General features: G+C 37.7%; 1 protein-coding gene across 10 annotated transcripts in view; it reads left to right on the top strand.

The window, feature by feature from the left end:
• Nucleotides 1-9,368: 9,368 nt before the first annotated feature.
• The window catches only part of ptprsa (protein tyrosine phosphatase receptor type Sa), a 214,242-nt gene continuing 210,370 nt past the window's right edge, over nt 9,369-13,240 (top strand). For 5 of the 10 annotated variants that reach the window (XM_058400387.1, XM_058400389.1, XM_058400388.1 and 2 more), the window contains exon 1: nt 9,369-9,686. The gene's annotated coding sequence lies outside the window, so the exon portion shown is untranslated. The remainder of the gene's footprint in view (nt 9,687-13,240) is intronic. The other 5 variants (XM_058400394.1, XM_058400393.1, XM_058400391.1 and 2 more) reach the window with 4 other exon arrangements.

Raw genomic sequence — 13,240 nt, 5'->3', positions numbered from 1 at the left:
GATGCCTTGCCTTCATTAAGATCCCGTATAAACAAAGAGACAGAATCTTTGCATCATCTGCTATACAGAAAGAATAGAAGACAATGGGGTGCGCTCTTATAGAAATATAATCAAGCACAGCGTAGTGTTAGTGCCCAAAATGATTATTTTTCAATCAGAAGCTTTCAGTCTTCTTATAGATTTAAACAGATAGATGATTATTTATTCTTTTTATGGTTTCACCGACGGGGCAGCACAGTGGCTTAGTGGTTAGCACTGTTGCCTCACAGCAAGAAGGTCCTGGGTCCAAGTCCCAGGTTCGAACAGGTAGGGGCCTTTCTGTGTGGAGTTTGCATGTTCTCCCCGTGCCTGTGTGGGTCTACTCCAGGTACTCGGGTTTCCTCCCACAGTCCAAAAACATGTACATTAGGTTGATTGGTAATTCTAAATTGCCGATAGGAGTGAGTGTGAGTGTGTGTGGTTGTCTGTCTATATGTGGCCCTGCGATGGACTGGCGACCTGTCCAGGGTTTACTACCTGCCTTTCGCCCTATGTGCGCTGGGATAGGCTCCAGCAGACCCCCGTGATCCTAATTAGGAATAAGTGGGTATAGACAATGGGTGGATGGTTTCAACGAATACTGTGAAATATCTACAAAACAACCTCCTTTTATCATTTGCATTAATATTTACATAGACAGTCCTTCCCTCACCAGCCTCTGATTTTTTTCAGGATTCAGAAGACTTTCCAGCATCTGAAACACCCTTATATCCGACTGTTACAAAGCACTGTCACTGAACTGTCCTCTAGTTAACAACTCCATCAACACTTCTATACTTCTCTAAATGCTAAATAAATGTCTCCTCACAATAAACTTCACCATATCAACAATTGGTCACATTTTTTAATCTGTTTATGACTATCATCCACCATGCATATCCCTGTGAATGAACTGTTTAGAAAATAGAGTATAGAAAAAGTAATGGTGTACCATTCTAATGACGTTACTATAGAAACTGTAACATTTATGGAGACAATAACATATAAATAATACAAACCAGTGATTTACAAAATGTTACCGAACATTAATCAGCACCATCTGACCAGCGCTGTTAAATAATATTAGCAGATCCTTTTATCCTAAACCAAGCTTAGAAGCTGAGTACTAATTATCTTGCTCAATGTTCCTAAGATCTCTCTTCAGCTATTGTTTGACCTTCAATTTCACCCCACAACCTTCCAGTCGCTTGTTCTGAACCTTAAACTCTGAGGACCTACTGCTAAGATTCATCTGTATAATGCTTCCAACAAGATCACATCAGTTTAAAAGCCCTCATCAATCAATAGTTCCCGAAAACATCATTTAAACACTACACTAAATGTGAAAATATCCATGAATAATCCTCTTCCTGATTATCTAATACCAATCTATCATCTCAATATTTTCACTCTTATGCTGCTTGTTGCTGTGTGCACCCCTGGGAACACAGGATCAGTCCATTCTCCAACCCAGTGAAGAAAAACAGCTCCATTTCTCTGTCATAGCCTAGCGCTTTCGCCCACATGAGTGATGTGTTAAACAGTTGCTATAGATATCTTACTGCAGAGTGTAGGCAATGCACAGAGTCTTAGGGAGTGTGAAAGTCATGCACTAGAGAACATTGGAAACGACTGAGGGCCGCTGAGAGAGTGATGGAAAGCTCTGTTTCTTTACAAGCCCACAAAACTGCTGTTGTTCCACTGTGGTAGTTGCCTGTCGTATTCAACCCATAATCTAATGAGATGTTCCTGAATAGCTGGAGTACAGACTACCCCACAGTCGTGGAGCTGAAAAGGCACATTTGATGGACTCTACTCCACGCTACATTATCTCTGAAACTCTGCCTCGCCTTTGTCTTACTTCAAGCTTTTTCAGTGTAACAGACAAACACAACAGAGAACAGAAAGAAATAAAAGAAATGTGCCTCAATAAAGTGTTTATGAGCGCCAATGAAAAAAAAGAGAGCAAATTGCAAAATATGTAGATTGGTGATTATTACAATTTGCTGCTTTTCAAAGGTAAATTGTAAATTATTCAGAATTGGATCCTACTCATTGTTGACAGCTTAGTGATGATTCCTAGAACTAATGTCTTTTTAAATCCCTATATCAACCTAATTAAAAAACCCTCGCAAATCTAGTTATATTTTGTGTAGATGATTGTCCTGCATTTGATTCAGCTCTTCAGCTCACATCACAGCTGAGAGAATGTGTTCACTAAACTCACAACTAGCATGTAAAGCCTTACTTTAGCACTTGGTCAAGTCCAATCACTGATCACCACTGTTCCAAAGAATCAATCACTGATCACCATTTTCCTGTACAACCAATTACTGATCACCACTGTTCCCAAAAAACAATCACTGATCACCACTGTTCCAAAGAATCAATCACTGATCACCATTTTCCTGTACAACCAATTACTGATCACCACTGTTCCCAAAAAACAATCACTGGTCACCACTGTTCCAAAGAATCTCAATCACTGATCACCATTGTTCCAAAGAACCAATCACTGATCACCACTGTTCCAAAGAACCTCAATCACTGATCACCACTGTTCCAAAGAACCTCAATCACTGATCACCACTGTTCCAAAGAATCTCAATCACTGATCACCATTGTTCCAAAGAACCAATCACTGATCACCACTGTTCCAAAGAACCTCAATCACTGATCACCACTGTTCCAAAGAACCTCAATCACTGATCACCACTGTTCCAAAGAACCTCAATCACTGATCACCACTGTTCCAAAGAACCTCAATCACTGATCACCACTCTTCCAAAGAACCTCAATCACTGATCACCACTATTCCAAAGAACCAATCACTAATCACCACTCTTCCAAAGAACCAATCACTGATCACCACTGTTCCAAAGAACCTCAATCACTGATCGCCACTGTTCCCAACAACAAATCACTGATCACCATTGTTCCCAACAACAAATCACTGATCACCATTGTTCCAAAGAACTTCAATCACTGGTCAGCATTGTTCCCAACAACCAATCACTGATCACCACTGTTCCCAACAACAAATCACTGATCACCAGTGTTCTCAACAACCAATCACTGATCACCACTGTTCCCAACAACAAATCACTGATCACCAGTGTTCTCAACAACCAATCACTGATCACCACTGTTCCAAAGAACCTCAATCACTGATCACTATTGTTCCGAACAACAAATCACTGATCACTATTGTTCCGAACAACAAATCACTGATCACCAGTGTTCTCAACAACCAATCACTGATCACCACTGTTCCAAAGAACCTCCATCACTGATCACTATTGTTCCGAACAACAAATCACTGATCACCATTTACCTGTACAACCAATCACTGATCCCCATTGTTCCCAACAACCAATCACTGATCACCACTGTTCCAAAGAACAAATCACTGATCGCCACTGTTCCCAACAACAAATCACTGATCACCATTGTTCCAAAGAACTTCAATCACTGATCAGCATTGTTCCCAACAACCAATCACTGATCACCAGTGTTCCCAACAACAAATCACTGATCACCAGTGTTCTCAACAACCAATCACTGATCACCACTGTTCCAAAGAACCTCAATCATTGATCACTATTGTTCCGAACAACAAATCACTGATCACTATTGTTCCGAACAACAAATCACTGATCACCAGTGTTCTCAACAACCAATCACTGATCACCACTGTTCCAAAGAACCTCAATCACTGATCACTATTGTTCCGAACAACAAATCACTGATCGCCACTGATCCAAAGAACCACTGATCACCATTTTCCTGTACAACCAATCACTGATCACCACTGTTCCCAAAAACCAATCACTGATCACCACTGTTCCCAAAAACCAATCACTGATCACCACTGTTCCCAGCAATAAATCGCTGATCACCACTGATCCAAAGACAAATCACTGATCACCATTGCTCTGAGCAAAGAATCACTAAACACCACAGTGACCAGCCATTGATTATTATTTCTGAACAACCATGAACACTATTAGTTACAAATGTTTCAAAGGCCCTGACTTTTATAACATTTATCCCAAAAAAACAAAACAAAATTAAGATGAAAAATAAATAAAGAAAATGCAGTTAAATCTAATTTCACTGGTTAAAGTGTAACATGCTTAGAAATCTGACTTTAATACAAAAAATTAATCCTGTTTATATATTTTCTTACATTTTTTATTGCATCTTATTTTATTTATTTATTTGTTTGTTTGTTTATATTTTGCTTTTGACACTACATAAAATCTCTACTTAATTAGTACAGCTATAATGCCTGTCAGATTGAAGCCTTAAAGTGTCAGTCATGTCAAATATGGAACACAAGGACATGACTTTTATTTAATTTACTTTATCATTTTACATTAATTTATTCTTTATTTTTAGATCCACAATTTCTTTAAAGCAATATATATTTATCAAGATCTCATAATAACTGTATTTTTTGAGAATATGATGAGTTTTATTTATTATTTCTTTATTTGCTCCATTCAAGTTGAGTTCTTTATTTGCTCCATCACAAGTATTTTTGTGATTCTTAATGTTATAAAATTATAGGATTTTATCAAAGGTTCACTAGGAGCTTCAGCCGTGCTGTTCCTCTCAAACTTCAGTTATAACACGACTCCATTTCTGCTGAATCTAGATTCCCAGCTTGCAGGAACAGGAAAAAAGAAAAGAGGTGCTTTGTGGAAGGTTTTGCTGTTGTCTTTGTTTCTGGTTTAAAATACTGAATTGCAGAGAGGAGCACAATTACAGCAAACTAATGCCTAATGTTCAGATATTCAAATGCAACTGTTACTAATAAAAAGTCATTTGGAGTGGAAATGTATTCACTGGATGCCACAGCAAATTATTCCAATGAAGTTATTATACTTCATAAACATATTTAATTCTAAGAGTACTGTTTGGATCTAAGCTTGAGTGTGTACTTAGTAATTAGAAATTCATGAAATCTGGCCTACCAGGTTCATTTGCATCCCATGTTGTTGCTGAGAGTGAGGCGTGTATACACCATGGATGAGACACTAGTCATTTTTATTTTGGAAGATAAAAGGAAAAAGGAGAACCAAAATGAATGCTAGTGCAGCCAAATTCCAAAGTAATAACTACCATATATCTGGAGCTGTGAATACGAACTATTGATGATTTAATTAATAACCCAGTTTATGGCAAGGCTGTTGAATACAGAGAAATGGCTTCTAGGGAAGATAGACATTAAAAACATTATAAAATATTGGCAGAAGTAAGAGCTGTATTGTGATTAATACCAGCCCAAAGACTCCTGGTGAGTGCTGTAGCCTGCTGGAGCTGCTTCATAAAAACTACTAAATGCCTAATGCCAGACTGTGATGAAGAAGAAGAAGAAAAGATGAAGACTTGAATATGTCTTAAAATAGGAATTCAGCTCAAAAATTATAAATAGCAACTTGGTATTTTTAATAAAACTCTGTCACAGAATGAAAAAGAAATGATATGGCTGGTAACATTCATTATAAAATGTAAACTATGGAAACCAAAATAAATCAAGAGGTTATACCAAGTAAAAGTGTAATAAAAATCAATAAAGATGGAAATAATAAGAAGAAAGATTCAGAGTAACTGAAGAAACTGAATGTTAGAACATTTGACATTTATAAATTCAGTTGTAATTTTGTCTCGTAAAATGTCTTTTTTTATTCATAAAGTCTGACAGGTGTCACATTTTCTTATAAAAATATAAAGAAATGTTATTGTAGATGAAAAGCTTTATGATGATTGTTATAGTGGTTAGTCATGAAAGTAAATAGGACACAAACATTATATTTCACATCCAGGTTCAACAAATTTATAACTCATACATTCTGCTTATTTCTTCTGTCAGGCAGCAGATAGAGATCCACATGCAGATAAAAAAGCATGATTTGTAAAGCTTGCATACAGATCCAAAACGTGAGACAAAAATCAGGTCAGATAACAGGCAAGGGACACAGGCTGGGCAAACAGAAAAAAACTGAGATAGACAAAGAGCAAAACTGAGAAAACCAGGAACAAGATCTAATAATATCCATGTTTTGGCAACAACTAGTGCATGAAGACAGTGTATATAATTCACAGTGAGTGAGTGGGATAGAAGTCCTTATATAATGTGGCTGTGTGAGTCCAGATGTGAGCTGTCATCAGTTATCATGTGAGTTGAATGTGTGTGATGGGAGTTGGAGGCTTTGGCAGACATGTTTGTAGGCTGTATGGTGTTATGGGTTATGGGTAGTTTAGTAGGATGCTGATTCTGTCATGATCATCCCCATGATCATCTCCTTTCTATATGATTGACATCACTGATATATTGTGTATATTATGTGTGTATTATGCTTATCCAAAATATTTAAACTTATTATTTTCACTCTATTTTCCAACCTGCTTTTATTATTTTATTATTTTCTGCATGATTTGGAATTAATTAATTTCTGTCTGATTCACTGACCCAGTTCTAATTTGAAATGAAAGGTTTTTAGACTTTTCAAAAGAAACAGAGTATAAATAAATGTGTAGTTTGGAATTAAAGTGGAGAATTGCATATATTTAAAGACAACCTGAAATGAAAACCTTTTAACCATGTTAGCTCATGTCCTTGATTCAGTGATTCAGGATGTACCTGTAATAATCACTGCAAAACAAAATACAGTGGGTAGTGTTGATGCCTTCACTCCAAGGTCTCCAGTGTGATTCTGCGCTTCCTGTGATCCTGTGTCCCTCAAGGTTCTCTGGTTTCCTTCCCTCTCTTGAAAACACATGAATGTGTGTCGATGGTCCCCTGTGAGAAACTGGTGTCCTGTGCATGATAAATTCTCCAGATTCTTGACTCACTAGGATGAAATGTTTAATGAAGATAAACACATAAATAACGTTTAAATCATTTATAATTAAAGTTCAAATCTACTAAAATCTACCAACTTTTCCCCACCTCTCTAAAAAAGTCCCTAACATTTGGTATATCACTGTCACATTGGCAGTTAAATCATCATCATTATTGTCAAAGACATGTTGAGACACCTACTTTTGATAAGCTGATCCAAAAAAAACATGGATAAAACCAAAGCCCCACCCACCTAAATATGTTTCTTCAAACGTAAATGTGGCATGTTGCAAGCATGTTTTTAAGGCCTTACATGTCCATACAAGAGATTTAAAATTGATTTTCATAAAGGTCTTTCATTTTCAGCGAGACGTTGCAGAACATTTCTTTCTGGGAGTCGATGGTAATTTGTATAATTACGTGTCATTTTGTGAACATTAGGGTAAATAAATTTCACTTTGTATGTTAAAAGATTAAAGATGTGCATGGTAGGTTGACTAGCATCTCTACTGTATATTGTTGGTAGTGTGTGAATAGGTGTGTGAGTGTGTGTAATTGTGCCCTGCATTGGACTGGCACCCAGGGTGATAGACTCCAGGCTCCCTGCGACCCTGTGTAAGATAAGCGGTTCAGAAAATGGATGAAATGTTTGGTAGCACTTTAGTCACCGGCTGTGAGTATTCCCTCCACAAATTCCTCTGTGTAGGGTTTAATTGTTTCATTTGGGCAGCACTAATAGATCACTATGTCAGTAATATTCTGCTTTCAGTGCTAATTTGTCTTACCACTTCTGTCCCAATGTACACATTTACAAGTTATAAAATTAGCACTACTCATGCCAAGTGCTACAGTCTTCACACCTGTGCTTAATGATTTGTTCAAGATTTATCCTTGTACAGAAAAATGTACTTCATTTGGTTTTCCCTGAGTGGTGTCCATTTAAAATGGTCCTTTAAAGCAATGTGATTTTCATCACTTCAGTCTGGAGCAACACTTGGCAACCCTGAGCATTTTTCTCCTCAAAGTCCCCTGCGTAGGCTTCTTTTATGCCATTTGGATTGTACTCATATTTGTGCCACATGCCGTGTAAATCATCCTTAATATGATTCATGCTTCTACAAAATAAATGGTTATGGATCTTAGAGTAGTGACAACTCGAGTTGATGTAGAACCCTTTTAGCACTTTAACCACTTCTGCATACTGTTTTCAACAGTTCAGTCTGCAGCTTCATGATCTGGTCTGAGAGGCATGATGGGATTCTGTATACGTTGACATATTTGCTTTTGAAACAGGAAGTCAGAGAGGCAGCATGTTGTAGTGCTTGAGTGATGTGAACAGCCTATAGCATTCTAGATACACCACACACCCAGCAAATCTACAACAGTAGTTTAGCAAAGAACCACAGAAAGTATAATGAGAGCCTCTGAGAAGAGTTTCTTACTGTCACCTTCACCCACGGCTGTCAGCTTTAACGAGCATGACATCTTTTTGTTTTTGGAGTTATACCGTACATGTTTGATTGGAGGTCGTCTCATCACAGTTGGTGGTGCCGATTGTGATGGTGAGCCGCAGGAGACGTCAGACAATTTTTAGTGGTGGATAAAATTATATTCCTGACTCTTACCGATAGAGAAACTCTGGCGGTGTATAAAAATGGAATCGTTCTCGATATTTCTAAGGCAACAACATTCTGCATTGAACAGCTCCAAGCTGGTAAAACACTCCTTTGAAAAGTCACAAAACCACCAATTTGCACAAACTCCACCCTCCTTCAAATGAATAAACTCTAACCACTTATTCTCTCTCCAGTTATTGTTGAAAAAGGGAAAAGTGTGTGGGATGAAAAACACAGAGCTGAATCATGTTTATTGCAAATAAGCTGCTACTGTGGAGCAAACCACGCCCCTGAGGGCGGGGCATAGACATTGTAGAAAGTGTTTAATTGAATACAAGACTAGTACAAAATGAATCATCAACCTCTTTACTTAGAAGTTTTCTACAGGTATAAACCTACAAATGTGATTATTATTATTAGCAATAATAATAATAATAATAATAATAATAATAATAATAATAATAATAATAAATGTTCTATCCCAGACTTATACAGAGGATGAAGTGAGCAGCTAATAACTGTGTAATAATCAATGTTTTAAATGCTCTGTAGAGCTAGAGCAAAACTATTTAAATTGCTTAACTAAATGTATGAATGAAGTACACGCTGTTGCGTCTTGGTCATTCTACTGTCCCAATATTAAACAAACACCACCATTAGGATGCTACCCATCCGTGATGTGCTACATTGACACACTATTTAGTACAGTAGTATGCGGTTTGGGAACGCAGCCCATGACTTCATCACGTCGCCAAAACGGGGCAGGGCTGTGGGCGGAACGGAAGGAGGACATGGGCGTGGTTATGTGAGGACGTTGCGAGAGAGAAAGGTGGTGTGTGTGTATGTGTGTGTGTATGACATCACCCTCCTCTCGCTTTCTCCAAACCGGCGGCTTTAGGAGGAGCGGCAGTCCTACCATACACTCGCGCGCGCACGCATACACACACACAGCACACACACACACACGCGCGCGCATACGCGCATACACACACCGAGTCGCGCGACGCTACCGGGGGATTTAAACCTATATTTACCGCCAAATTGAGCGGCTCGGATCTCGGAAAACGCATCCATACGGGATTATTACCATTATTATTATTTATACATTTAGAAGTATATATAATATTTTTTGAAGATGTGACGGGGTTTTGCGCGTGCACGAGGAAAAGGAGAGCGGACGTTTCGTTTAGGAGCAAAAAAAGGTAAGAGCAAGTTATAAAGGCTGATAGTAAAATAAGTACATTTGGGGAATTTATAGCATTGAGTCCACTTGGATTTTTTGGATGTTATTTGACATTAATATGTTTTTAAAGTGCATGCTGAATAACTCGTGCATTTCCATGTGATCGATCAGGACTTGGTTTGTGACTAGGATGCTTTGACTTGCATCAGTTCTTTCCTTAAATGCGCACTAAAACGTGCATGTTTCACGTGCAAATACGGTGCTCGACGTGATGTACAGCGTTTAATAAGCTGTTTAATGTTTAATGTGCGTACAGTACTAAACGCGCCTGATACCCATAGACCCGGTGCCAGTGCATACCCTATCCTATATAGATGTCGGATCTTTCAAGTGAATAAAATCAAGCCTATATGACATATATGAAAACATCACATATATTTTAAAGTGCATATAGTTATATATAGTATAATGTGTTTGAAGATGAAGCTGGGACATGATGCAAATAGACGTTGTGCTCTGTGGAAGGATCGGTGTCTTGTCTCATGTTGTGCGCTCTGGAAGCGCTTTATAGTTTCCCATGTGGTTTGTTTGAAATACATCAACATTCTTATCCTTCATGTCAAGGAATTAAAATTCAAGACGACCAAGAACACTGTAAGTTTTTTTTCGGGGGGGGGGGATAGGGTGGATAGCTCCTGTATCTGAGCTGGAGACTCGGAAAGCCTGTCAGTTTCGTCTTTAGGACTTTGGGAAATCTGATGTTAGATGGAGATCATGATCATGCATTTGCTAGTGGACTTTTGCTCCACCCTAGTAGTGTGCGCGTGACTATATTATATATACACACATATATCTTGAATGTCCAAAATCACGCACAACGGATCTTGCACGACACTGAAGAATAAAATATAAAATTGAAGACTAAAATCACAGCAGAAAATCATTTATCCTGAGGTTTGCGTACTATCTGGATGCTTCACAGTATCTGGCATTGAAATTATCCATAGCTAAATGTTTTGGGCGATGCGCGCGCTTGTGCCAAATTTCGGATAAAATAATTACCGTTAAATTCGTGATCCCTTTCCAGTACAGATGTATGGTATTATTTACCCAATATGAACACAGATTTCACTGTAAAATTGTAATGGTGTAAATAAAAGTTATAGATAAAGATACAGATCTTCGTGGTGGGTCGCGCAGAGCGTGTGCGTTTATCCAAGCAAACCCTATACAGTCCAAATGACATCAAATTATTCATTTACACCACGTAGGTCGATTTATGTGTTAAAGATGTTTAATAATCTAACACTTTCACAGTCCAACTAACTTCTGATCGGGGTTTCGGTGTTCGACAACAGGATTCAGCGCATCATTTTAACCTCAATCTCATATTTAAACCGGGTTGCCAGATAGTTTTGATTGCGTTTACTTCGCCACGAACACTTGAAGACCGTCTACACTACACCAAGGGTTTTCAGCCCTGACCATGATCCTTCTCCGAACACACCTGGGACATCTAATAAAATCCCGAAAACGGCATATCGAAAAACAGTATTATGATTCATTATAAAGCACCTACTGTAACTAGGCTTTTTAAATGTATTCAAATCTGTCTAACTATCTATCTATCTATCTATCTATCTATCTATCTATCTATCTATCTATCTATCTATCTATCTATCTATCTATTTAATTAATGAATTAATTACATAACCAATTAATGTCGAATATCTGGCAACCCAAGCAGTCAGGTAAAGGCGTTCGCGTGACTCGAGTTCTCTCGTGTCGGGTTTCATAATAACGTGTAGAATTGAGCTCAGGATTGAACTATTAACCACACTAAGAAAAGAAATGAGCGATTTTCTGACTTTTTTTTTTTAATCGGAGTGAACAGCACAATGAATAGCGTCTCCTGGAATTAATCTGTAAGACACGGTACATTCACATAGACTCTATCCGAGGATATACTGCACTTTGTTTTTTTATGTATTTATTTTTGAAAGTATGTAATGTTTCTGATGCCTTATAAAATATCGTACTCCGGTATGTCCTACTGAGTGTTCTCCTAGGCAGTGTATTATCCTATGCGGTTTGTCGGTTTGAGACACAGCCATATGGCCAGTACGACCGTTGGTGTGTGACATGGCTGTTCATGCGCACTGAAGAACTATTTCTGGGCACCGTGTTAAATACGGTTGAATGCGGTTTTGGGACGAAGCCATGAGATTGGAAAGTAAATTTGACATTGCAACCGCTGAAGTAAACGGCCTCGTCGGATGGTAAATAGTGCCAGGACTGCGCATGAGCAGTATAGTTTGCTCTCTGTCCGATTTGGAGCATCAGGTTGAATAGGTATGGGTTAGTCACGTGACTTACGCAGTCCAGGATATGAGAAATGACTAAATAAATAGGCTACAAACATTTTACTTGTTTTTGATTTGATCTCTGATGAAGTTTATATCTCATAGATTAGCACATATTACATTTAATTTCAGTAAATTAATGCTATACATAAACTTCACTCTAACCTTAACTTCAGTAGCCAAAAGGAAATATTCGGTCTCTTTATTAATATTATTATTATTATTATTATTATTATTATTATTATTATTATAAATACAAGCTTTTTTTTCTTATCCCCCCCCCCGACACACACACACACACACACACACACACACACAGTGATGTAACCTCACAAATGAACTGCAGGCTGACGTGACTCGACTCGTCTACTTTTTTGTATCATGTTCATTTCGCAAAGCTTTTTTAATCGCAGGCCAGCGACTTGTATTTTCAGTGAAGTCCTTTGTATATTATCATCATTGTATTTTATTTATTTTTGCCCCCTGGCTGATGGAAAACAGAAGTGGAGGCTATCAGTGCTTTGCATCAGGGATGATCCAGCCAGCATCTCTTGAGGCTGATCAATTATCTTAATAAAAATTATAATTACAAAGCAGAATGCTATGATTGTCTTGAAGTCATAAAAACAGTTTATACTGCTTAATCAATAGCAGCACAGTGACATGTCAGCAATCCCTCTGATTCATGGGCTCTGCATATACAGTATTCAGCTTTATACACATGTATTCAGGAATATAAAATGACATTTAATATGTTCAGATACTGTATTTGTCTTGAATTTGTTGGTTGGTAAAGGTACAAAAAGTTGGCATTAAAAATCATAAATATTATTTTCATTTAAAAAAAAAGAGGTTTAATTAAGGTGTGGATTTCTTGTTTCCAGAAAATGATGGGATTTACCTTTTTCATCTAATATTTTGGAATTTCCCAGGATAAGAGTCATCCTGTTGTATGTTTAGGAGTGAAATATGATGACCTTTGTATCCTGTAGCACGCACACACACACACACACACTTTTTCTTATTATCCTTATGAGGAATTGATATTATCCTTATGAGGACTGATAGAATTTTTTAGAGCAGCAAATGACTGCTATGCCTACACTGAATTTTAACCAAAGGAAACATTTTGGCTGTTTTAGATTTTTTTAACCAAAGAAAGACTTGTGGGTACACGTCAAGTCCAAAAATGGTCAGGCATTTCTATCCT

The sequence above is a fragment of the Hemibagrus wyckioides genome, linkage group LG10, assembly GCF_019097595.1.
Source record: "Hemibagrus wyckioides isolate EC202008001 linkage group LG10, SWU_Hwy_1.0, whole genome shotgun sequence".
NCBI classification, from domain to species: Eukaryota; Metazoa; Chordata; class Actinopteri; order Siluriformes; family Bagridae; genus Hemibagrus; species Hemibagrus wyckioides.
The sequence above is the reverse complement of the archived record's forward strand: the minus strand, read 5'-3'. Positions and strand labels throughout refer to the sequence as shown.